Source organism: Corythoichthys intestinalis, chromosome 17 (genome assembly GCF_030265065.1).
Source record: "Corythoichthys intestinalis isolate RoL2023-P3 chromosome 17, ASM3026506v1, whole genome shotgun sequence".
Taxonomy (NCBI): Eukaryota; Metazoa; Chordata; class Actinopteri; order Syngnathiformes; family Syngnathidae; genus Corythoichthys; species Corythoichthys intestinalis.
The window spans coordinates 24,475,018-24,500,182 of NC_080411.1; the positions used below are offsets into that span (position 1 = coordinate 24,475,018).

At 39.0% G+C, this 25,165-nt stretch overlaps 1 long non-coding RNA gene across 1 annotated transcript in view; it reads right to left on the minus strand.

The window, feature by feature from the left end:
* Positions 1–25,165, minus strand: part of LOC130905399 (uncharacterized) — a 43,627-nt gene that overhangs the window by 11,786 nt on the left and 6,676 nt on the right. Inside the window, exon 2 of the long non-coding RNA XR_009061091.1 lies at positions 24,533–24,672. This is a non-coding gene — a long non-coding RNA (uncharacterized LOC130905399). The remainder of the gene's footprint in view (positions 1–24,532; positions 24,673–25,165) is intronic.

The following is a 25,165-nucleotide window of genomic DNA, read 5'->3' on the forward strand; positions in this document are numbered from 1 at the left end:
CGTGTAACAGGAAAAGTAACGTCAGATTCTTTGCTGAGTAACTAATTACTCTTATGTTGAGGTAACTGAGTCACTAACTCAATTACTTTTTGGGAGAAGTTATTTGTAACTGTACCTAATTACTTTTTTTAAAGTAAGATTAACAACACCGGATCCAAGTGCTGAACATTAATTCCCCAAAATTTGAGAGGTTTTGAGTTCACATCTCAGTTTAGACCTTCCTGCATGTGTGTTTGCCTTACTGCATCGGACCTGTTTTTTTTTTTTCCGGGTTCGCCTATAAGTAAAACTTGTTTTTGAAACTGGTGTTTTTCACAGCATAGACACTCATGGGTCCTCCCACGCAAGATACGTCTAAATTCCCCACAAAGCTGTTTCCCAAAAAAGTGTCAAAGGCAGCAGAGGTCAGAGGTAGGATGTGAGCTGCCCACATGCTTAGTAAAAACACAAGCCACAGTCCATCTGGGAGTGAGTGCAGCCTGCAAGTGTTTTGATTTAGTTCTGTAGTTTCATTGGGGCTCTAGTGGTTTTTACTGTAAACCACTCCTACAATGTCGGCAGATGTGGTACTTCACCAAGATGAATTAGGAGGAAAGTGTATGTACACACAGCAGTGCAGATTCAGAAAATGTGTACGTGTAGGACTGTGGATGTCGGTGTTTTCAAGGACAGAGAGCATAATTTCTTAATTTTGTTACTTTCTTTCAAACGTCATATTTAAAATGTCAGTTCGGTCTGAGGATTGAGGGTAACAACCCAGTCTGAGTTCAGTTTGGGTTAAATTTTGTGGTTTGGATATAACTGTGGTGGTTAAGGTTTGGGGGAAGGGCCAAGGAACGTAGTACCCAAATTCATGTTTTCACATAAAAATAATACTTGTTAAAGAAGAATGCTAAGATGAATTTTACTAAGTATGGATATTTTTATAAAGTGCAACAGTGAATAAGCTTTGTGCTAGAAGTGAATTTCATTCTTATCATTTATCCTGTTCAGAGTTGCGAGGGGAATAGAGTCGAAGTTGACATTGTCTAAGGGGTGGGGGCACACCAGTCAATCACGGTGAGTTTAACCTTGGTTTCAACAGACCATAGCATATTTCCCACATGTGTTTGGGAGATGTTGTTACAGTCCACGTTTTAGCCATAATTTTGAAAGGTATTTTTGGCACAGACTCAACACCACTCATCATCAAAAGAACACCACACCTACAGTAAAGCACTGTGATAGCAACATCACCCTATAGGGCTGTTTTTCTTCAGCTGGAACTTGGCCATTAAGGTAGAGAAAATTGTGAACAGTTGGAAAGTAAGCAGTAAGTATTACCAAAAATCATTCTGGTTTCCGTTAGCATAAAACAACAAAAGAAAGGAGCGCCCCATAGAGCCATAGGGCATGTGAAATTTGTTTGATGTTAATCAGAGAAATCTTAAAATGGTGAAAGATGTGCAGTTACTCCCATTTAAATTGAGATTCAATGTGATTGATTCACGCTCAGTACAGCCACATCACATTTATAACACGTGCACACTTGCGCAACCAAATTACGCATTTCACCCTCTCGAAAAAACAAAAACTAAAGACAATTGAGTTGTACTGGATACGGGCCACATTGATGATAGATAAAGTTTTGTAAAGATTTATCTTGGTGTTATTATGCTTATGACAAAGCCCTGGTATTTGAACAGAGATGTGGAAACTTTTTATATCCATTGTTCTTTGATTTCCTCAAAAATATTATTTGGCAGATGTAACACAGTGCTTTTAGATCTGCATCTCAAAGAAAAGCAATATAAATAGGCTCTATTTCTTTACAGTGGCATAAAAAAGTATCTGAACCTTTTGGAATTTCTCACATTTCTGCAGAAAATCAGCATCAAATGTGATCTTTGTCAAAATCACACAGATGTTAAAACAGTCTACTTTAACTAAAACCACCCAAACATTTACAGGTTTTCATATTTTAATGAGGATAGCATGCAAACAATGACAGAAGGGGGAGGGGGAAATAAGTATGTGAACCCTCTGCCTAAGGAGACTTAAAGAGCAATTGAAACCAATTTTTAACAAAGACTTTAAGTCAGGTGTGTGCCCAATCACTGATGAGTGGTTTAAAGCTGCCCTGCCCACTATAAAACACACACCTGGTAAGAATTGTCTGATGTGCCTCATGGCTCAGGTCAAAAGAGCTGTCTGAAGACCTGCGATCAAGGATTGTTGATTTGTATAAAGCTCAGAAAGGATACGAAACTATCTCTAAAAGTCTGGATGTTCATCAGTCGACAGTCAGAGAAGTTGTCTATAAATAGAGAGAATTTGGCGCTGTTGCTTCTCTCCCATGGAGTGGCCCTCCACTAAAGATGACGCCAAGAGTTCAGCGTAGAATAATCAGAGAGCTAATAAAGAACCCTAAAGTGTCGGATAAAGACTCACAGAAGTCATTGGCACAGTCCAATGTCTCTGTGCACACATCAACTATATGTAAAACTCTGGCCAAAAATGGTGTTTATGGGAGGACTCCACGGAGGAAGCCACTGCTGTCTAAAAAAAACATTGTTGCTTGTTTAATGTTAAAAGGCACTTGGAAACTACACAGGAGTTTTGGCGAAATATTTTGTAGACTGATGAAACCAAAGTTGAATTGTTTAGGAGTAACACATGACGTCATGTTTGGAGGAAAAATGAAAAAGCTCCCCAATATCAACACTTCATTCCCACCGTGAAGCATGGTGGAGGGAGCATCATAATTTGGGGCTGTTTTGCTGCCTCAGGGCCTGGATACTTTCAATCATTAATGGAAGAATGAATTCAAAAGTTCAAGTTGAATTCAGGATGTTTTGCGGGAAAACCTGAGGCCGTCTGTCAGACAGTTGAAGCTAAAAAGCGGATGGATGCTGCAACAAGACAATGATCCACAACACAGAAGTAAATCAACTTCAGAATGGTTTCAGAAGAACAAGAACAATACACGTTCAGGAGTGGCCAAGTCAAAGTCCAGACTTGAACCCCATTGAGATGCTGTGGCATGACCTAAAGACAGCGATTCATGCCAGACATCCCAGGAATCTGACTAACTACAGCAGTTTTGTAGAGACGAATGGGCCAAGATTAGTCCTGATCGATATGCCAGACGGATCTGCAGCTACAGGAAGTGTCTGGTTGAAGTTATTGCTGCCAAAGGGGGGGGGGGGGGACACAAAATATTAAATGTGATGGTTCACTTACTTATTTTTCCCCATTCTGTCATTGTTTGCATACTATCCTCATTAAAATCAGATAACCTATAAATGTTTAGGTGGTTTTAGTTAAAGCAGACACTGTTTTTTTCATCTGTGTGATTTTGACAAACATCAGGTGATTTTATGCAGAAATGTGAGAAATTCCAAAATTTCAGATACTTTTTCATACCATTAGAAAAAAATAAAAACACTTCACACTGAAATACACACTGTATGTATTTCTTTCTTTAATTAATTTTTTACCATTACTATGGCTACAATCCTAAACACAAAATAAATTTGAACAATTCACAATCCTCAAAATTACTTTTAATTTAGAAATAAAGTAGGAATTGGTATCCGTGAAAGCATTTCTTTGTGACTAACACAGTAAACCTGTATCATCCATTAATTTCACACTTTGAAATTGACTGCTTTTTCAAATTTTACTATTGTCAAGCTGAAAATCGATATAGGATTTTACTTATTTTTTCTTCTACTACATCCATCTCTGTCATCCCAGCCTCATTGTATTATAACAAACACATTCTTAACATTCCCCTTCATAATAACATGAATACAACTTCTATGCTTTGCAATGATATCATACAAACATCCCTTCTTAAAAGGAGGAATGTAAAGGACTCAATATGCATCCTGTACTCTCTATTCATACTAGCAGACATATGTGACAACAAACTTGTTTTCAGGCAGAAGCTGTATTGTTTCTGCACACGTGTTATGGCCCAGCTGAAGCCTTCAGTTAAGAGGCGAGCCCCTTAAAATTGTTTGTGCTGGCCATTTAGGTGCAGGTGCACAATCAAATAAGCCCCTGGGATGGAAATGGAGGGGAGGAGTTTGAATGTGACACAAACAGGAAACGAGCTTTTGTGTTCCCTCCTGCTCAGTGGCGATTCCAATCTTAGCACGCACTTTTAGAGGCCTTTTCAACACTATTTCTCTTGCCAAATGCTTGCATAACGTGCACCAGCGAGGGATGTTAATTTCCTAAAGTTATTGCTTCCTTTTATGAATCTCTAATGGTCTCACGAATGAAACCGATATATTTGATGCCTAGTTTTAGGTATTTAGGTTTAACAAATATTGAACATCTGTCCTCATTGGCTCAAATAAGTTATTGCTGATACAAACAAGGAACATAATCTGTAACAGGCAAATAGGAAGTCCAAATCAGGCAATATGACAGAAATGTCAGCCAATGAAAATGGATCAGTGTTGGAAAAGCATTAGAAACCCTGATTAAATGGATCACAAAACTTTTGTGGAATTCTAAATTTGATGTTACTAGAGTTAGGACAACAGTAGCAGTTTTGTTGTTATTGTTGTTTTTTTTCTGTATTTGTAAGTTGGGATAGTTGTTTATCTAAGTTGTACTCCATGACTGGTGACCATGGTCAAGAATGTACACTTCTGCTAGTCCAGTGAGTGAGGCAAGGGTGCTGAAAGTTACTCACAGCAAGAGGTGCTGAGGCTCTTTTTTAGTTTTTCCCACCCAAAAACAGCTGTTTTTGGTCCAGAAAAGTCTTGCGCGTTTTCTCCATACAAGGCGTGCGCAATGGCAGTATGCACACATGCGCGATAGTTTACGTGCTACTACTAAGCTACTACAAAGACAGCGTTCTCTTTCACCTACAGTGTGTGTTGGAGTTTTTGTATTGGAAATAGAAATGCTTGTGTATTATAATGCAAATCGGTAGCAAGAAGGTGTTATTAACAAAAAAAACAACAACACTTTTTTGTACATATATCCATCTACCAAAATGTTTTTTTCTCTCCCCAACACCAGGGGAAGCTGTAGCCCCCTCAGCACCCCACTTCCCGTGCCACTGGAGTGAGGTAATCCTAATATTGATCAGTGTTATAGAACGTGCATGGATAGATTTTGTAAATTACTCGGGAATGATTAGATGGTAATCCTAACATTGATCAGTGTTATAGAACATGCATGGATAGATTGTTACTCGGGAATGATTAGATATATTGCAATACTATATTGTTCAAGTCCAATTCAAGTTTTGATAGAAAACTCAACAAAACAAGTAAACAATATTTAACTCAATATTCTATGTAAAGTGGACTTTGGTTCTAGTAAACGTGAAATATTTTGCACTAACCGAACCCGTGCCGCTGCTATATCAACCAAGCACGTAGACAACTGAGACAAACAGCTCTTTTGCTCTTGTGAAGGCATTAGGAGTAGATTTGCAACTGTATTGAAATATGGCTCGCATAGTTTATCATGCAAGTTAATTCACTTCAATTTAAAAAAGTTAACTTGATAAAAAATTAGGAATACTCTGAAAACAAGTTAATTAAGAAAACTGTTTTGATCTGAGTTCTGCATTTTTGGGTCCATTTGTTCCCTGTAGACATGTGCCAGTTACCGGTTTCAAGGTATACCGTGGTATGAAAACGTCACGGTTTCAAAACCACTAGAATATTCCATCATACCCTTCCTACCGTAATAACTACTTTGTATATCGCAAAGGTAGAAATCCCTCGCTTGCAGCTGCAGGGCTTACCTCTCCACATCTGGTTGTTGCTCAGCTGTGCTACACGATAGCTGGAGGAGGTGAAACATCTAAAGTTTTCCCCCATCGAAGAAAACAAAGTCGTTGGTATGGGAATACTTCGGCTACAAAAAAGTTGCAGACAGACATGGTTAAGGATGGGAATTCATAGGATTTTTACGATTCCGATTCCATTATCGATATTGATTAACGATTTGAGTCTTTATCGATTCTCTTATCGATTCTAATTTGGGGAAAAAGAAGAACAAACGTTTTGATTGGCATTGAGTTTGTTTAATCAGAAGTCACAACCTTAAAAACTCACAACAAGGTCAAAAGAGGCCCAAAGCCTCAATATTAACTGTGGCAATAAGTGGCAAATGCACAAGAAAGTAACATTTTACTGAAACATTTTTCTAATGAAATACAAAATATTGGTATATATTGGCATATAGGTCATTGGTCTGCCGTTAGCAATATGCGTTAAACTTGCAGGGGTCCCGAAACTTTTTCCAGTGAGGGCCGCATAACTTTTCCCTTCTCTGATGAGGGGCCGGGGTCAGTTTGTAACAGAAAAAGTGTGACGATTGCAGGAGTGCCTAAATGTAAAAAAATATTGTTTTTCAGAATGCCACAATCAAATAACCCTTTCTGGATATTTCACGGAACAAAAGTAAATAAAATAAAAATAATAATATAATAATAATTAATAAAAATAACACTATTAATCAAATAGATAATAACCAAATAACTCTGAGTTCTTCACAGAAAAAGGCCAGAAAATAATTAACACTATTGAGGAAAAAAAAAAAAAAAATCAAAATGCTCTCTGGTATTGTTCAGGGGGCCGGACCAAATGTTGGGGGGGGGGCTGTATTCGGCCCGCGGGCCGTAGTTTGGGCACCCCTGTTAAAGTATTATTTACCAGTATATTGAAATGCGTGCCTTTTAGTTTTTATGCTGCTTTCACGCTCAAGTGGGGGCGCCCTTGCGCTTCCTCACGCGAAGAAGAACGCGCTCACGTGAAGAAGAAGCGAGTGAGCAAGTTAGTGAGAGAGGGAAGCACTGCTGCAACCCTACGTTCTTTGTTAATGCTTGTAAAATATCTACAGAGGCAACGCCTGTATGTATCATCTTTTGTGTTGTTGTTGTGTGTTTCCACTCGCGATCGGACACTTAAATCCAGTTATGTAGTGGTTTGAACAATGTGCTAATGCCAGCGAACGCATGCTAACTGTTTTGTTATTACTGAATTAGCCGCTGATCATCGCTGATTTACGTTGATGCAAACCTGTTTGTTATTGGGGACGAAATTGATTTGTTTCATTTCTATTTTTAGTTTCACTCGTCAAGTGATGGTTGAATAAAGTCAGCAAATTATATCAACGTCTTCTGTATCGTCATTTCGGAGTTTAGCTAGCTGTATAGCTGTCTCTGTGAGGACAGTGCAGTCTATTCCCTCCCGATGCAGTTATCTCCACCTTGCAATGATTGCAAGTCGTTTTGTTGTAATTTTTCCTCGTGAAGTGAAGACACACTTTCGAGCGTTTGAACCTACGTGCTGTCATTGTTATGTTTACAGCTGCAATGCTCGTGCTAAACCATCGTAACCTTTCATTTTCACCCTCTTTCCTGGTGAAGTGTAGCCAAACTTTGGAGCGGGTGGTTCTTGGCGCCATGCTAGTTTGATGTGTTTGGACAACAAGACAGTCACGACGCAATATGCGTCTTCAGGACTCGTTAAGGCTTTTTCATTGTGATGTCGAGGCCTCGAAACACTCGGAACCGGTTCCGAATTGGAATCGGATTTCAATTCCCATCCCTAGACATGGTTGAAAGGAAGAGGGCCAACCGACATGTAAGACATGTTTGCGGAGGCTGGCTGCCAGACGAGGCAATACCTCCAATATGATTTTGCATTTACGTGACCTCCCGTTGCTTTATACAAAATCAAAGATTAGTAAACGCTGTTATAAACGTTTCCCACCAGCTAGAGTTACGTAATAATTTAATTATTGTTGTTCTGATGATAATAATGTTGAGCTGTGCCTGAGGATTTAAGCTCACCTGAAGGACTGCATTTATTTTTGTTTTATTTAGAATATTTCATTATACTTATGTTCCAGTATGCTAACATGTTGTTTAAAAATCCTGTTCGATGGGGAAAAAAAGTTTTTCTTTTTAACCCAGACATCTTAAAATAACACATTTTAGAGCTGTAATTCCAATACCGTAATACAGTGAAACCGTGATATTTTTGCTTAAGGTTATCATACCGTCATAATCTCATACCGGCACATGCCTAGATCCCTGGCTCGTGTCACTTGACAGTGCAATCGCAGGTCGCTAAGGAAAGGGTTTTTTTTTTTTTTGCTTTGTTTTGTGAGTCAAGAAGCTTCAGATACACCACCTTTAATGCTTTTAAATGTTATATTTTTTACATTAGAGTATAATTGTTTTCCCACGCAGGCACGGGCGGAACATGCAAACGCCACACAGGGAGACGAGCAATCTCAGAACTGTGAGGCGGACCTGCTAAGCACTCTGCCACTGTGCCGCTTGTTCCTTTTTTAAAAACCTAAAATGTTTTGTTGTTGTTGCTATAAATGAATGGTCTGATTGCATTTCATTGCAGAAAATTATTTATTTGAAATGGGAATAAATTAACTAAATGAGCTTGGTCATTGAACCAATAAAAAACAACAACTTTTTGGGGGGTACCACTGTACAAAGGGGGCATAAACTAGACAACAATGTCAAAATAATGAATTAGGGTTGTTCCGATCATGTTTTTTTGCTCCCGATCTGATCCCGATCATTTTAGTTTGGGTATCTGCCAATCCCGATATTTCTCGATCCGATTGCTTTTTTTCGCTCCCGATTCAATTCCAATCATTCCTGATCATTTTTCCCGATCATATACACTTTGGCAATGCATTAAGAAAAAAAATCAATAAAACTCGGACGAATATATACATTCAACATACAGTACATAAGTACTGTATTTGTTTATTATGACAATAAATCCTCAAGATGGCATTCACATTACTAACATTCTTTCTGTGAGAGGGATCCACGGATAGAAAGACTTGTGACTTTGTATATTGTGACTAAATATTGTCATCTAGTGCATTTTTTGAGCTTTCAGTAAATGATACTGAAGGCCATGCCCAAATGCATGATGGGAAGTGGAACCATGACTGTGCGTAGTGCTATCAACTGATATATCTTCTCTGCGTTGGGAAATAACATAAGGTGTTAAGAAAAAGATCAATTGCTACCTTGCTTCCCCACATTGCTTCCCATGATATTTCTAATCATAGGGAGAGGGATTGTAAGGCTTTAGCCAATTAAAATAAGGCTCCAAAGGCTGCCAAAATTCACTCCACTCATTTTACGCTGCCTTTTAGCTCTCGATATAGGCAAAACGGCGCCATTACAGATGGAGCGTAACAAAGCGTGAGTGGGTCGTGCAGCGCATGCATTAATTGCGTTAAATATTTTAACGTGATACATTTTTTAAAAAATTAATTACCGCCGTTATTGGGATAAATTTAATAACCCTACCTTAGGCCTAAACTAAAGACTTTGGATAAGTGTAACATATTATGTCTGTAACGTTAAATACAATTAGAAAACAATTTAATTAAAACATATATATTAAAAAAAGGCATGGCTAATATTTTTTTGCCGATTCCGATACTTTGAAAATTCGGCATCCCGATCGATCAGGACATCTTTATAATGAATACATACAATATTAGTCAAGTATCGCATGAATCAATTGCAGGAATAATTGGCGATGCATTTTTGTGGGTCCCCAAAAGAGGAACACTGTTACTCTTTTATGAGGCCTAATAATAGAAAAAAAATATTTATAAAGCGTTCCATTAGTGCACAGGTGTCAAACACAAGGTCTGGGGCCTATATACGGCCCACCACATATTTTGTGCAGCCTGCGATAACTTGTATCAACCCCATTCTTCATGCTAAATTACCAAAATGGCAGATCATCAATTATAAAAACATTGATAAACTATAGCAAACATTATTTTTGTTACAAGTCCCCCTACTAAAACAAATCGAATAGTTGTTGAAAAAAAATTTTTTTTACTGGCTTCTGATTTCAAAACTATGATATAATTAGGTGTGGCTACACTACGCAGTTTATATGGTTCTGCAGTTATAATGGCAAACCACAACAATAATGTGGCCCATAGTCAAAATAAGTATGACACTCCTGGTTTGTTTATTGAGAGTCTAAATTATTACAGGGTTTGCTGTCATAATCAGCTGCGGAAATCAGCATGGATTACTCAATCGTAGCGTATATATGTCAACTTGTACAGGGAGTAAAGTGTGTTTTGCTTATGTGTGCTTTTGTGTGTGTTCCAGGGGATGTCCCACACAGTGTGGGAACATGTCCCAGGTCTGTACAGGAAAGACATTGGGAGCAGCGGGAGTGTTATGGTAGAGGGAGACAGAACGGGCGTAGGGTGGGGGGTCTTTCAGGGAAAGGAGGAAACGAAAAAAGAACACCCTCGACTTTTTCATTCTCAAAACAAAACCCCTCCCTCTGTCCCCTAACCGCCCTCCTCCTCCTCCTCCCCTCCAAACAAGTGCAAAATGTCCCTCTTCAACAATAAGTGCACTGCAGCGTAGCACAACAACAAATAGTGCGTCACTAACAAGTGACGACGAACATTCCTGCCTGTCTGCGTTTGCATGAGATCCAGTCGTTCCCGCCACTTTGTCTTTTTTGTTTTGGAAGGGGGTCCTGTGATAGTCTTTGCAGATGCTTGTTTTTTTATGTTCTGTAAATGATACTGAAAGAATGTAGACATTATTTGTGGTTTCTTGTCTCAAGTGGGTACCAAATAAAATTTTCTTCATTATAGTTAGCTCTCATGATATGGTGCAATCCCTAAAAGTTTTGTTTTCATGGGAAATTCTGTTTGCCTTGATTCTAACCACAGACTAACATTTATCCCTGTATCCAACTTGTTATGAAAGCATTTCGTGGCATTGGCGATGACCCGAGTTCATTTTTCAAGGAACAACGCTGGTCAGGACAAGAATGTGGGGCACTGGTAGCATGTCTGGAGACGCTGCTGCCAAGCGAGGGAAGTCTCTGCTTGTTTTTAGAGTGAAGTGCCACTTCGTATTCTCTCGCGGGAGTGATTCATCCCTTAAGCAAGGGAGACTCATCATAAAAAGAGCGGAGAGAAGCACCAGCGTACTTGCTGATGTAGAGTGCCACTTGTCAACAGGTATTCCTGAGCGGAAGCAAACTTGTCTTATGCAAGAGGATGTATTATTGCTGGCTGCAACAACCCGAGTCAGTTGCCTGCGTGAGAGATTTCACAGGCAAATTTAATGTCGAAAAGTTGGCTACAGATTCTTACAGTAAATATACAATGATAAATGCAACAAAACCTTTGACTTCTTATACCTATTAATGCTTTAGAACTTATTTATTCGGGAATCAAACCACAAATGGCACTTGTACATTCTGTTCTTTTTGGTAAATATAAATCAAACTAAATTACTGATTCAATTTCCAAGCCAATTATCCTAACAAGGGTCACGGGGGGTGCTGCAGCCTATCCCAGCTAACTATGGGCAGTAGGCAGGATACAGCCTGATTTGGTTGCCAGTCGATCGCAAGGCACAAGGAGAGACAGAAAGAGTCACACACACATACCTAGGGACAATTTGGGGTGTTCAATCAGCCGACCATGTATGTTTTTGGGATCTGGGAAGAAACTCGAGCACCCAGAGAAAAGGCAAGGCAAGGCAAATTTATTTATATAGCACAATTCAACACAAGGCAATTCAAAGTGCTTTACATCACATGAAGACCATAAAAATCACATTTAAATCAACACAACGTAAAAACCAAGACAAATGATTACATCTAATCACAGAATAAAAATAAATAAATAAAAATAAAACAAAAATAAAAATAAAGCAAAAACTACTACTACTAATAATCATTGAAATCAGCAATGGAGATAAGCACAATAGGAATAGAAGGCAGGTAGGTTGAAATATATAGACAGTTATGGATATGCAGTGCCAAACAAAAGCGTTATTAGCCCTGATTTAAAGGAACTAACAGTTTGAGCATACTTCAGACGTTCGGGTAACTTGTTCCAGAGGTGAGGAGCATAATAACTAAATGCTGCCTCACCCTGCTTGGTTCTTGTTCTTGGAACATGCAGAGGACCCGTTCCAGACGACCTTAGGGGTCTAGATGTCTCATAGGAATCTAACAAGTCAAGCATGTATTTTGGTCCAAGGCCATTAAGTGTTTTGTAGACGAGCAGTAGTATTTTATAGTCTATCCTTTGACTCACTGGAAGCCAGTGTAGCGATTTCAAAACCGGTGTAATGTGGTCCAGCTTCCTTGTATTTGTGAGGACTCTGGCTGCAGCATTCTGTACTAGCTGCAGCTTCCTGACTGATTTTTTATCAAGACCTGTAAATATACCGTTGCAGTAGTCCAATCTGCTGAAAATGAATGCATGCATAAGTTTTTCCATGTCTTGTTGAGTCAGAAGCCCCTTAATTCTGGTTATATTTTTTAGGTGGTAATAAGCGGATTTAGTGACGGACTTTAGATGGCTATCAAATTTTAGGTCTGAGTCAATAATTACGCCAAGGTTTCTGACTTGATTTGTAGCTGTTAGTGACATTGTGCTAAGTTGGCTGCTTATCTTTGACCTTTCCTTTTTTGGCCCAAAAATGATCACCTCTGTCTTCTCTACATTTATCTGGAGAAAATTCTGGCACATCCATTCATTGATTTGACGAATGCATTTACTCAGGGAGACTAAGGGACTATAATCATGTGGGGACACAGAAATGTACAGTTGTGTGTCATCTGCATAGGCGTGATAGGAGATGTCATACTGTTCCATTATCTGAGCTAACGGAAGCATATAGATGTTAAATAAGAGTGGTCCAAGAATTGACCCTTGAGGGACTCCACACGTGAATTTGGTTCGTTCTGACTGATAGTTTCCAATTGACACAAAGAAATCTCTATCATGTAAATAGGATGTGAACCACTGAAGAATAGTGTCAGTAAGCCCTACCCACTGTTCCAATCTGCTGAGTAGTATGTTGTGATCAACCGTGTCAAATGCGGCGCTGAGATCCAATAGTAGCAGAACAGATGATTTGCCTGCATCGGTATTCCGACGAATATCATTTAGGACTTTGATAAGCACGGTCTCGGTGCTGTGTTGTGGCCGAAATCCAGACTGAAATGAGTTAAAAAGATTGTTTTGCATCATAAAAGTCTGGATCTGTTCAAAAACAATCCTTTCGATAATTTTCCCCAGGAATGTCAGATTTGATATTGGCCTGTAATTACTAATGGTTGAGGCATCCAGATTAGGTTTTTTTAGGAGAGGTTTTATTACTGCAGTTTTTAAAGTCTGAGGAAACTCTCCTGTTTGGAGGGAAGTATTTATAATCTGAAGTATGTCTGGGGCTATGCAATGAAAAACAGTTTTGAAAAAGTTTGAAGGAAGGATGTCAAGGCAGCATGTTGTGGGCTTTAATTTCGACACAATTTCTGTTAAAGTGGCATAGTCCAGGAGGCTAAACTGTCTAAGATTGACGTGGGGGACATTTTGGGAGGTGTTTAGTGTAACATTTGTTAATCCGGAGTTGCACACAGCCTGTCTAATCTTTAGTACTTTGTGTGTAAAGAATGCTGCGAAATTATTACAGGACACCTCAGATGCCAATTCCTGAGGTATTGATGCTTGTGGGTTTGTCAGTTTGTCAACAACAGAAAATAGTGTGCGAGTATTGTTGGTGTTTCTACTAATGATCTCTGAAAAATATGATTGTCTAGCATTTTTCAGTTCCTGGTTGTATTTGCGAAGACTCTCTTTGTAGATATCATAAAAAACTAGGAGTTTGTTTTTTCGCCATCTGCGTTCTGCTCGTCTACAAACTGGTTTTTGTTTTATAGCTAGTATGGCATTTCTCCAGGGTGACCTCTTCTTTCTTGACAAAGTTTTTGTCTTAATCGGGGCAATAGTGTCCATTACAGTCATCACACTGGAACTGAAACTATTTACAAGTTCTTCCACTGGAGCTATTGTAGAGGTTAATGATGAGGCATAGGCCTGTGTGAATAACGCACATGTGTTATCACTTATGTAACGCTTCCTAATCACCTCTGTTTCCCTTTTCAGAGGATGGACAGGGGTGGTCATTTTAAACATAATGCAGTAGTGATCAGACAGAGCAACATCATTCACTGTGACCTCAGAGATGTTAAGACCTTTGGATATTATTAAGTCCAGTATGTGCCCTCTGTTATGTGTTGGAACTGTGACATGCTGAGATAAACCAAATGTATCCAAAATATTTAAAAGCTCTCTAGCACATCCTTCTTCAGGATTATCAACATGAATGTTAAAGTCACCCACTAAAACAACACAATCAAAGTCCATGCAGACGGAAGACAGTATTTTGGTAAGCTCATCAAAAAACATTGTGTTATACTTCGGTGGTCTGTAAATTGTTACCAAGGCAGCTCTGCAAGGGCTTTTTAGCTGAATGACAATATATTCAAGGAATCAAACTGACCACATGAAATATTCGTGCATTGAAAACTGTCCCTGATCAGACTGGCAACCCCACCTCCTTTCTTATGGGTTCTTGGCGCACTAAAGAAATTGAAGTTTGTGGGGGTTGCCTCAATCAGAACTGTCGAAAACCCATGGAGGCACAGGGAGAACATGCAAACTCCACACAGGAAGGCAAGAGCAGGGATTGAATCCACAACCTCAGAACTACGAGGCAGGTGTACTATCACATGGCCACCGTCACTCAATACACAAACAGAAAAAAAAACATCCACCCCTAACCACACAAATGAATTTTCAAGCACATTCATAATATAGTACCACTCTTTAGCCCCTTTCACTCACTCCGAAACACCGGGAATTTCGCGGGATTTAACCGTGCAGCACTTGTATGTGAAAACAATTCACAGCACGATGGCTGATGACGTAAATATCATGGCGGGCTGATCGTCACTTCCTCCCTCTTCGCAGTAAGACGAAAAGCAGTTAACAATCATCGCAATTATCAACATAAGCTGGTAATAGATAAATTAAACTGAAAACGTAACGAAATAATTCCTACGCGATCATAGAGCCAAGGAAGAAAATCCATTGTCCATCTTTGGAAATGTGTATTTTGTTTTGTTTTTGGCTGATGCTCGGGTTCGCTACTGCGGAAAAAAAGGTTGTACTTCAAAGCAGAAAGCAACGGAGGGAGCGTTCAATGGTTTATTAAAGGGTATTACAACACCTGGGGAAATGCTAATATTCCATCATTTATCCATAAACGCATGCCTTTTGGATTCATGTCATGCCACTTCGTGTAATTACACACATCGCAACACCAAGAAAATGATTGGATCGATTGTCAAGCTAAAACGACCGGCGCCCGAGATCCCGGAAATCTAGCATATTGTGTGCGTGACGTCACAGCAAGGAAACAACCGGCTCAGTGCTTAGTACTGAATGGCGGCGATGATGGCGGACAATTTTGTTTCTAGTTGCAGCGATGAATCCGACGTAACGAACGTTCTTCTGATGGTAACGAGGAGAGTTATGAACTTTTTTTTGGTGTTTTGGGTTATCAATTTGAGCCCAAACGAAAGCTAATGCAGCCTAATGAAAGGATCATTGAGGGGAGCAGTCACACTGACGAAACACCGCCAAGAGATCGTATGGGAAACACCGACAGGTTTGTTTTGCATTTCTTTTTTTGAAGCTGATACACCGTGACTGCAAAATAAAGTAATGTATAGAATAATTATTATTTATTGTGCTATCATCGGTTTTCGCCCTGCCAACAGACACAAATATGAATGGGATTAGAGGATTTGTTCTATATATTTTACGAGCGATAATTTATACACGTGTCCAGTCCTATATGCAATGCGTGATGTTTTTTATTATAAAAGTACTCACTCCAGCCATTTCCCTCCTTTGCTTTGCCTGGGATGGTGGGGTGGTCTCATCAGAGCCAGTCATCGTCCTCTTTCTCGCTATCTCGGGACATTTAGGTGGCTGTGCGTGTATGGTGGGCACCGCATCTGCTTTCAGCAACAATGTCTTAGCAAAACCTGATTTCATTTGTCCATAGTTCGAATAGCTTTCAGGTGTAAAATGCGCACCACACAAAACTGTGCCGGAGGCTGGGTCTGCAAAATTAGCCCTCTTAGCACGGACGAACTTTACTCATTGTCTGCGTAGCCAAGCTCTTTTTCGCGCGTTCGGGAACTCATGGGTACTACATTGCGACAAATGGCTATTTGTACACCACATAGCATGACAGGTTTGAACCATTTTAGCGATTTTTTGCTAAAACACGAACGCAACTCTCTCGTTGATAAACAAGGATGGCACCTGCCTCGACCTTTTGTTTCCTAGTTGTGACGTCTCCGCCTCATTCGGCTGTTTTCGGAATACTTTCGGAAATGTTCGTAATTTTCGATCTATTTTCGGTAATTGCTCATGAATGTGATTTATTTTTTTGTTAACTTTATTAATATTTGTTATCTTGCCACATAACGGTTCTATTGATATCTCACGGCCCCTTAGTATTATAATACCCTTTAAATACAAAAATACATCGTGATCGCTGAAGAGGGGGAAAAACACAATGAATCCATGACAGTTGGTCGACGGGGATCAATAAAAAACTAACCCAAGCAGTAGGCAGAGAGCCGATAAGACAACAAAACAAAGTCAGCGGGAGTCTTCCTTCCACCCTTCTCTTGGATCGCCTGGGCTTAAATACAGTCTTAATGAGCTTGAATTGGCTGCAGTTACGACGTCGGGAATGCTCCCTCCGGAACAAAACGATTTGACCAACATTCTGACAGCTGATGCCGACCAAAACTGACATAATGTCCGGGTTATAAAATCACGCCAGCTGCCCTCCCCGCACAGAGAGCGCCAGTGGGCATGACAGGACAAGTCTTTGAAAGTGTCCAACCCGTGTCATTCTCGGGACATCTCTACATGAGTAAAAGCAATGATGCGAGTTAATCCCGAGTCACTTTTCACAGGAATTCCCTGGATATGTGTGTGAAAAAGGGCTTTTTAGATTGTCTAAATAGTAGTACATACGGAATGGTAAAGTAATTACAATGTAACAACCAGTGTTGTTAATAACGGCGTTACTAACGGCGTTATTTTTTTCAGTAGTGGGTAATCTAATTAATTACTTTTCTCATCTTGGCAACGCCGTTACCGTTACTGAGGACGGAAAGGCATGCGTTACTATGCGTTACTATATTGGTCGAAAAGTCTGAGGGAGACGGACTCACCGAGACGACAGAGCAGAGCAGGAGTAGGGAGGAGGCAAGAAAGTTGTGACGCCGAGCAAACGCGATGCTAGGTAGCTCCAATAATACATGTTGTAGCCGATAGCTAGTACAAACTACGCCCGCATGTTATGGTAGATATGGTAGACATGGTAGATATCACATGTACTGTACATAGATATAACTAGATGCAAATGACAGACATGGCACTAAATGAGTTAGTAGACAGCCGCCATCTTAAAGCAGTAGACTTTTTAGGACGGCTCTGTTGTAGAGAACCTTCCTAGTGAACCTAAGTAACTTTTTATCTAAAATACTTCTATATCGGCAAAATCTTGACTTGAATCTATCTTTAAATGATGAAACAGTTTTAAAATTTTCATGTGTCGAAAGTAGAGAGAAGGGAACTAATGCAATAATGGGAGCAATTTTAACAACTTTTAACAGTTGATTCAGGGTAAAGGGTAAATTAAGTAAGGTAAGGTAAAGAATTGGGCTCGGGCCAATTGTACCAAAAACCTTCACAAAAAACTTCACATAGTGTGGCCAATGTTTTTTTTTTTTTTTTTTTTGAGGAAAAAAAAAAAGTAATCATCACCAATTACTTTGCCAAGTAACTAATTACTCTTACATTCAGGTAATTGAGTTACTAACACAATTACTTTTTGGGAGAAGTAATTTGTAACTATAATTAATTACTTTTTTTCAGTAAGATTAACAACACTGGTAACAACTTGTGGTCATAGACTTTATAATGGTACTGACAAGTCACATTGGGCACATTCTGCGCCTCCCCTTCAAGCAGGGGCCACCCACATCAAGAGGAGCTATTCACAAACACGCACGCAGGATATGTAACGCTGCATTTAGTTGAAAAAGTAAGAAAGCTGTACCGCATACCAACAGGAAGGATTGTCTCAGGAGTCATTTGTTCGAGGATTCAAGGTAATTATTATATTTCTTGTACCATGCATGCATTTTGAAACATTGTGAAAAAAACCAATAGGAGAAATTAACTGCTACGGACTAGCATCGTCCTTCGACATATTTACATAAAATAAATCCAACCTGCACTTTTTTTTTTTTTTTTTTTTTGCTTTTGACCAATAATCAAGACTGTTTTACGTCCATATCTATAAAGAATTGAGGGACATACGCATATATTCACAAGAATTTTCAACATAAAAAGCTCTTTCTCTGTGTTTCCACTCGGTCAGCTTTGACGGAGATAGGCCCCCTATTAATCTGCCCCACGCCCCATGTCCCGTCAATACCATTAAAAAGTCTAGGGATGGGAATCGAAATCCGATTCCAATTCCAAACCGGTTCCTAGTGTTTCGAGGCCTCGACATCACAATGAAAAGCCTTAACGATCCCTTTCACGATTCCTAAAGACGCTTATTGCGTCGTGACATGTCTTGTTGTCCAGACGGATCAAACTAGCATGAAGCCCAGAATCACTCGCTCCAAAGTTTGGCTACACTTCACCAGGAAAGAGGGTGAAAATGAAAGGTTACGATGGTTTAGCACGAGCATTGCAGTCGTAAACATAACAATGACAGCACGTAGGTTCGAACACTCGAAAGTGTGTCTTCACTTCACAAGGAAAAATTACAACAAAGCGACTTGCAGTCATTGCAAGGTCGAGCTAACTGTATCAGGAGGGAATACGAGTGCACTGCCCTTACAGAAAGGCTAAGGCTCAGTCCTGGCTATACAGCTAGCTAAACTCCCAAATGACGATGCAGAAGACGTTGGTATAATTAGCTGACTTTATTCAACCATCATTTGAAGAGTGAAACTAAAAATAGAAATTAAACAAATCAATTTCGTCCCCAATAACAAACAGGTTTGCATCAACGTAAATCAGCGATGATTAGCTGCTGATACAGTAATAATATACGGTTAGCATGCGTTCGCTAGCATAAGCACATCGTTCAAACCACTACACAACTGGATTTAAGTGTCCGATCGCGAGTTGAAACACAGAACAACAACACAAAAGATGATACATACAGGCGTTGCCTCTGTAGATATTTTACAAACATGAACACAAACAAAGAACGTAGGCTCGTAGCAGTGTTTCCGTCTCTCACTAACTCACTCACTCGCTTGGATGCGGCATTTCTTCTTCGCGTGTAAGCGCGTTCTTCTTCGCGTGAGGAAGCGCAAGGGCGCCCCGACTTGAGCGTGGAAGCGCCATAAAAACTAAAGGTATGCATTTCAATATAATGGTAAATAATACACATTAACCCAGGGGTCCCCAAACTACGGCCCGCAGGCCGAATACGGCCCGCCTCCACATTTGGTCCGGCCCCCTGAACAATGCCAGAGAGCATTTTGAATTTTTTTTTTTTTTTTCTCAATAGTGTTATTTATTTCCTAGTCTTTTCTGTGAAGAACTCAGAGAGGGTTATTTGGTTATTATCTATTTCATTAATAATGTTTTTATTATTATATTATATTATGTTATATTATATTATATTATAATTTTCATTTTATTTACTTTTGTTCCGTGAAGAATCCAGAAAGGGTTATTTAATTGTGGCTTTCTGAAATACAATAATTTTTTACATTTAGGCACTCCAGCAATTGTCACACTTTTTCTGTTACAGACTGACCCCAACCCCTCATCAGAGAAGGGAAAAGTTATGTGGCCCTCACAGGAAAAAGTTTGTGGACCCCTGCGTTTAACACATATTGCCAAAGGCATAACAACAACCTATATGACAATATATACCGATATTTTTTATTTCTATTAGAAAAAAGTTTCAGTAAAATGTTACACATTCTTGTGTATTTTCCACTTATTGCCACAGTTAACATTGAGGCTTTGGGGCTCTTTTGACCTTGTTGTGAGTTTGTAAGGTTGTGACTTCTGATTAAACAAACTTGATGCCAATCAAAATGTTTGTTCTTCTTTTTCCCCAAATTAGAATCGATAAGAGAATCGATAAAGAATGGAATCGTTAAGCAATATCGATAATGGAATCGGAATCGTAAAAATCCTATCAATTCCGATCCCTAATAAAGTCTATATTGTGGTCTATGTAGTAGGTAAAGCGGCCATGTATTTTTCCGTCATGGGTTCAAATACTGCTCTCTTCTGAAGGCCTGTGTACTGGTTGCAAATTTACATACTGAACATATTGTGTCACAGGCAGTGATGTTTCCACAGGCAGTGATTTTTCTAAATTAAAAAAAAAAAAAAAAAAAAAACTTGGTTATTTAATCCACATGCAGGTCCAGTTAACAGAATTTCAAATATTTCTCTTTGGTCAGAGGTTTGGAAAACACTTGTTTTTAATACCATAAAACCAAATCATAGAAAAATATCTTTGTTTAATGACATTTTCTGCAATGTGTGTTCAAGGCCTTAATCCCTGCAGGACTTGTTGACGTCAATTTGGAAACATTATCTCCAAAAACAACAAAAATATCAGACCTTTCCTTATCTGGATCAGCTTGTCTTTGACAAACATCCAGTAACACAAGAAACCAGCCTTAATGTTCTCTTATTAGGTGTTATTTTATAGTGTCTCTTGAAGAAGGTGATCTTGGAGCTTTTGGACAGCCAATCACAAGACACTCAGCCAATCACAGGACACATTTTCAAAAAAACAACAAAAAAACTATTCACATCTTTTGATAATTTTGAGTCGGTGAGAAAACCAGATGTTGCAACTTCATACAGGAGTGCCTCGGCCAAGAGTCGACCTTTAACTGTGAGCCAGATGCGATAGCCACTACATCACCGTGCTGCCTTACTAATTTCAATGTCACAACGTAAACTCGGTGTGTTGGTAAACTGGGGAAGACCATTTTTAGGAACAAACAGAACATATAATACTGACACAGTTCCTGTATAAGTGAGACACACATAACAACGAGACTCAGTTTGGATGCGAACAATGGCTGATTCATATCAACCCAGTTGATGACTAATATACAATCTCACCCCCTGACCCTGTTTGTGTGTTTTTTTGTGACCTATGACTCCTAATTAGTTGAACAGTACAATTGGCTCTTTCTTAAATCCCCCTGTCCCTGTGTGCATTTGAGGGGTGAGGGTGATACTAGTTGGGGATAGTTAGAACTTTATGGAATTGATTCGACAATTTTAAGACTATTTTAACCTAAGGATATTGCGTAAAATAGGTTAATTAAAAAGATAGGGCAATAGCAAATTTTTTAAGTGTGTTCATTTTAAATATGGCTAATGAAGGGTTATTTAGAATAATGTTAAGCAATAAAACAAGGAAAATATCTGATTTGGGCTATTTTCCAAGGAGTCTCCTGTTAATGTGTTTTCCAGACACCCACATGCCCTTTCAAATTTTGTCCGACCACATTAGCTGGAAGCGGTTTTGTCCCAGGAATACAAAAGGGCCGCCCAGTCCATAAAAATAGCTTTGACTGAGTGAATTGCACGCTGGGTAATTGTATCACCATTCATAATCCAGTTGGACTCTGCAACGGGAGTCTAGGCATTGGCTTTGGGTAGAGGACGTAATTTTAATCGCATTTCCTGGTACTAAATTCACAAACAAGTGTTTTTACGCCTCTAACAGAACAAAAATTGTACTCTAAGGGCTTGTTTTTTTCATGAAAAACAGCCCAGTGGAAAAAGTTGCCTAGTGTGAGTGTCAATGTGTTGCACCATGCATGTTCTTTCTGTTTTGTTAGTGTGAGCTCTTGTTGTGACTACAGACAGACGTGGTGATTCAGACAAAGTTTCACTTTAATTATGTTAACTAAAGCGAAGAGCGTCGGGTCAGATGGTCTGCTGGTGAGTCAGGACTGCAGCTGGTGTCAAATGCATTTAGGAATTGACCTCAAGGATGGAGGGGTGAAATTTAAAAATCAGAGTAAAAAAACAAAACAAAACATGAGAACAAGTTGGAGTTAGAGTAATTTACCGTAATTTCCCAAATATAACGCGCTTTTTTACCCAAAATCAACTTGTAAAATCATGGTGCACATTATTAACGGGTACATGGATGGAGACAGAAATATATACATATTATACGTATATTTATATATATACAGTATATATATATGTATGTATATAAACCAATTTTGTTTTTTTATTGACACGGCCATGTTGTGTTGAAGAAACGTATGCGGCGATCCGTTGCCGACCATTACGTCGCCATTTTGTTTCGGTAATACTTCACTCTGATCGGTCGAATTATTTCGTCTGTGTTGAATTCTGCTTTTTTCACTCCTCATAAAGCAAAGAATTTAGTTTCTTGAACTCATTTGAGTCAACGTTTATTGCAGCTCCGCAACTCAGACCATAACATACGTAACAACACAGACTTCCTGTGTCCGTCAACTATATCTGATCCTCGGGAAACTCAAACCCAACTAACAATAGTTCCTATTGTTACTGTCGTGTCGACAGCGATGAGCTCTCTCGTATTTCCGACTTACGTTCTCACTTTCATTTTACCGTAACAATCCATGGAAGAAACATTTATTCATCATGATGAAACGAGCAAGTTATACAGCAGCCTTTAAAAGAAAAGTCACATTTGTTGTTTTCTCCTGGATTCTGTTAAGTTCAAGAAGTTATCAGATTTTATTACTGTGCATATTGTCAGTTTACGCTAATGTTTTGAACTACCAATGTGCTATGCTTGTGCTGTGTTTCACCAGTCAGTAAAATGACATTTCTGTATCTGTACACGAGCTCTGTTTTCTTGTATTATCTTGCACCAATTCTATTTATTGGTGCTAAAATTAGGGGGGGGTCAGGGCTACATTTCCCACAAATATGCTGATGTGTTTACTACGTAAAAATTTTAAAAAGTTAAAATGATTATTTTCATGAGAGAAAAACATTTTTTTAAAATGGGGGAATTCCCCCTTGTTTCATATAAAGAAAATTTACAGTGGTTGGTTTTTGTTTTATGTTGGGGTGGGGGCTGCCGGGGGAGATACTACTTAACTTATACATGGAACTACATGTTAGGCTACATTGTCCTTCACTACAAGAGTAATACTTTGCTTCAATTGGTTGTCGCTTTCATCATCTTTCCCTTTATTTTCATCTCTGAAGTGCATCAGTGGGTTGAGCAATTATGGAGAAACAATTCTCAATCTAAACTTTTTATCTCGATTATGATTAATGTATGATTATCTGAAAATAATGTCTGCATAAGCTGCAAATATATATATATATATATATATATATATATATATTTAGTAAATAAGGTAGAAAATAAATGAGTACATCAATTAATGAATAAATGCACTAATAGGTATTTGGTTTCAAAAGTGTAAAGTCCCAACATGCTCTAGCGTTCTTTCCTTCGGCCAGGCCGTTTATAAGAAGAAAAGAAGCAACATGTGATTTTTGGACTGTCAACACTTTCCTGTGAAACACAGATTGGGTCCTGGGACCTCTCTCATTATGCAGCGTCTTTCTCACATTTTGCTGGTTCTATAGTTTCCAGCAGAGTTCACAACATTTCTCACAGTTCAATTAACAATAAGAGTTAGAAAACACACTGCAAATTTATAATTTGCCCATAATCAATCTTACTTTCAGCTAGCTATTTTTCTTATTTCAAAACATCTGAGTGAAATTGACTTGAAGCACTGGCAAATAATTTCACTTATTTCTAGTAGATTTACACTGAAAACAAGGGAATTTAACTCATTTTAAGGAGGTGTACTTTTGCGGTGTACTTGAGTTTTGCAGGTTAACAAGTTCACACAGTTTAATGCTATGCTAACTCAAATGCAAGTCGGACTGTCAGTAACAAAATTAGTGGCGTATTCGCCACCATCCACAACATTGACGTCTTTTTACATTACTTACAGTTGCTGCTGCTGCTGGTCGAAAACGACTTCTAATATCCCTCCTCTTGTATTTCTGTTGAGGTTGTGTATGTACATTTGTGTTGGGAAGGGGTTTAAGGAGGGGATGGTGTTGCTATGTGGTAGTGTAGTCGTTTCCCAACCCAGAGGTTGTGGGTTTGATTCTCCCCTTGATGAACTCGCATAAGTATCCTCGAGCAACATACTGTACCCCACGTTGCTCCTGGTGCTGCTTCACCAGTAGGTAGGTGAGGATACAGTGTAAAGGGCTTTGAGGGAGTTAAAGGTGGAAAGGCGCTATACAAGTGTAACACCATTTACCATTAAGTCATCAGCCAATCAAATGTGTGCTTGAGGGGGGAAAAAACATTTAACAAGAAAAAGAGGTAAATGTAAGTCTGAACATTACGAGAACAATTCACTTAATAATGATGGGGTCTATTCTAATTCTATCCATACAAGATATGGAAAGACAATCTAAATGACCTATATATAAATGAAGTCATTATATAATTAAAATAAGGTTGCTTAAAAGTTGGTGGGGACAATTTGAGCATCCTGAAAAGTTAGTAGTATTTTGTACCTACCGTCCCTGTGCAAACCTATGCCCTTGCTTGTCTGTCCATGTGCCCTGAAATGGACTGCCAGTGGCAAACAGTCCATGCAGGGTGTCCTCAGTCATTTAGGATAGGCTCCTGTTCACCCATGACCCTCGTGAGAACAAGCCCTGTAAAAATTGACACATTTTACAAGGGAGATTTTCCATACTCATAAATCTGAACATGACTAGTGGCAAAGAGTCTGAATGCTCTCATATGAAACCGCCAAATGAACACAGACATGAACCATTATGTACTTAAAGTACTGAACATAAAGAATGTGTTGATCGTTATTCGACACGGTATATAGGAGAATAAAAACAACCAGTGGTTGCATGTGAATGCAAATAATGAGCATGAAGTGACCCAAAACCACCACCATTTAGTATTTATAATGTGAAAGACCCCCTCGGTTGTGTCTAAGTCTTTATCCATTCCTCATTCTTTCCATTTGTAGGTTAAAAACACTACCACGAGTGGTTTCCTTGCCCGAGTTCCCATCGTTCCTACTCTGCACACTCTCTTCCCGTCACTTAAAAAGCACTGACTTAGCAGATTTACTGTTTTTGTCATTTAGTTAGAAGATTCAACTGTACCTCTTGTTTTAAAGTCCAGTATTGT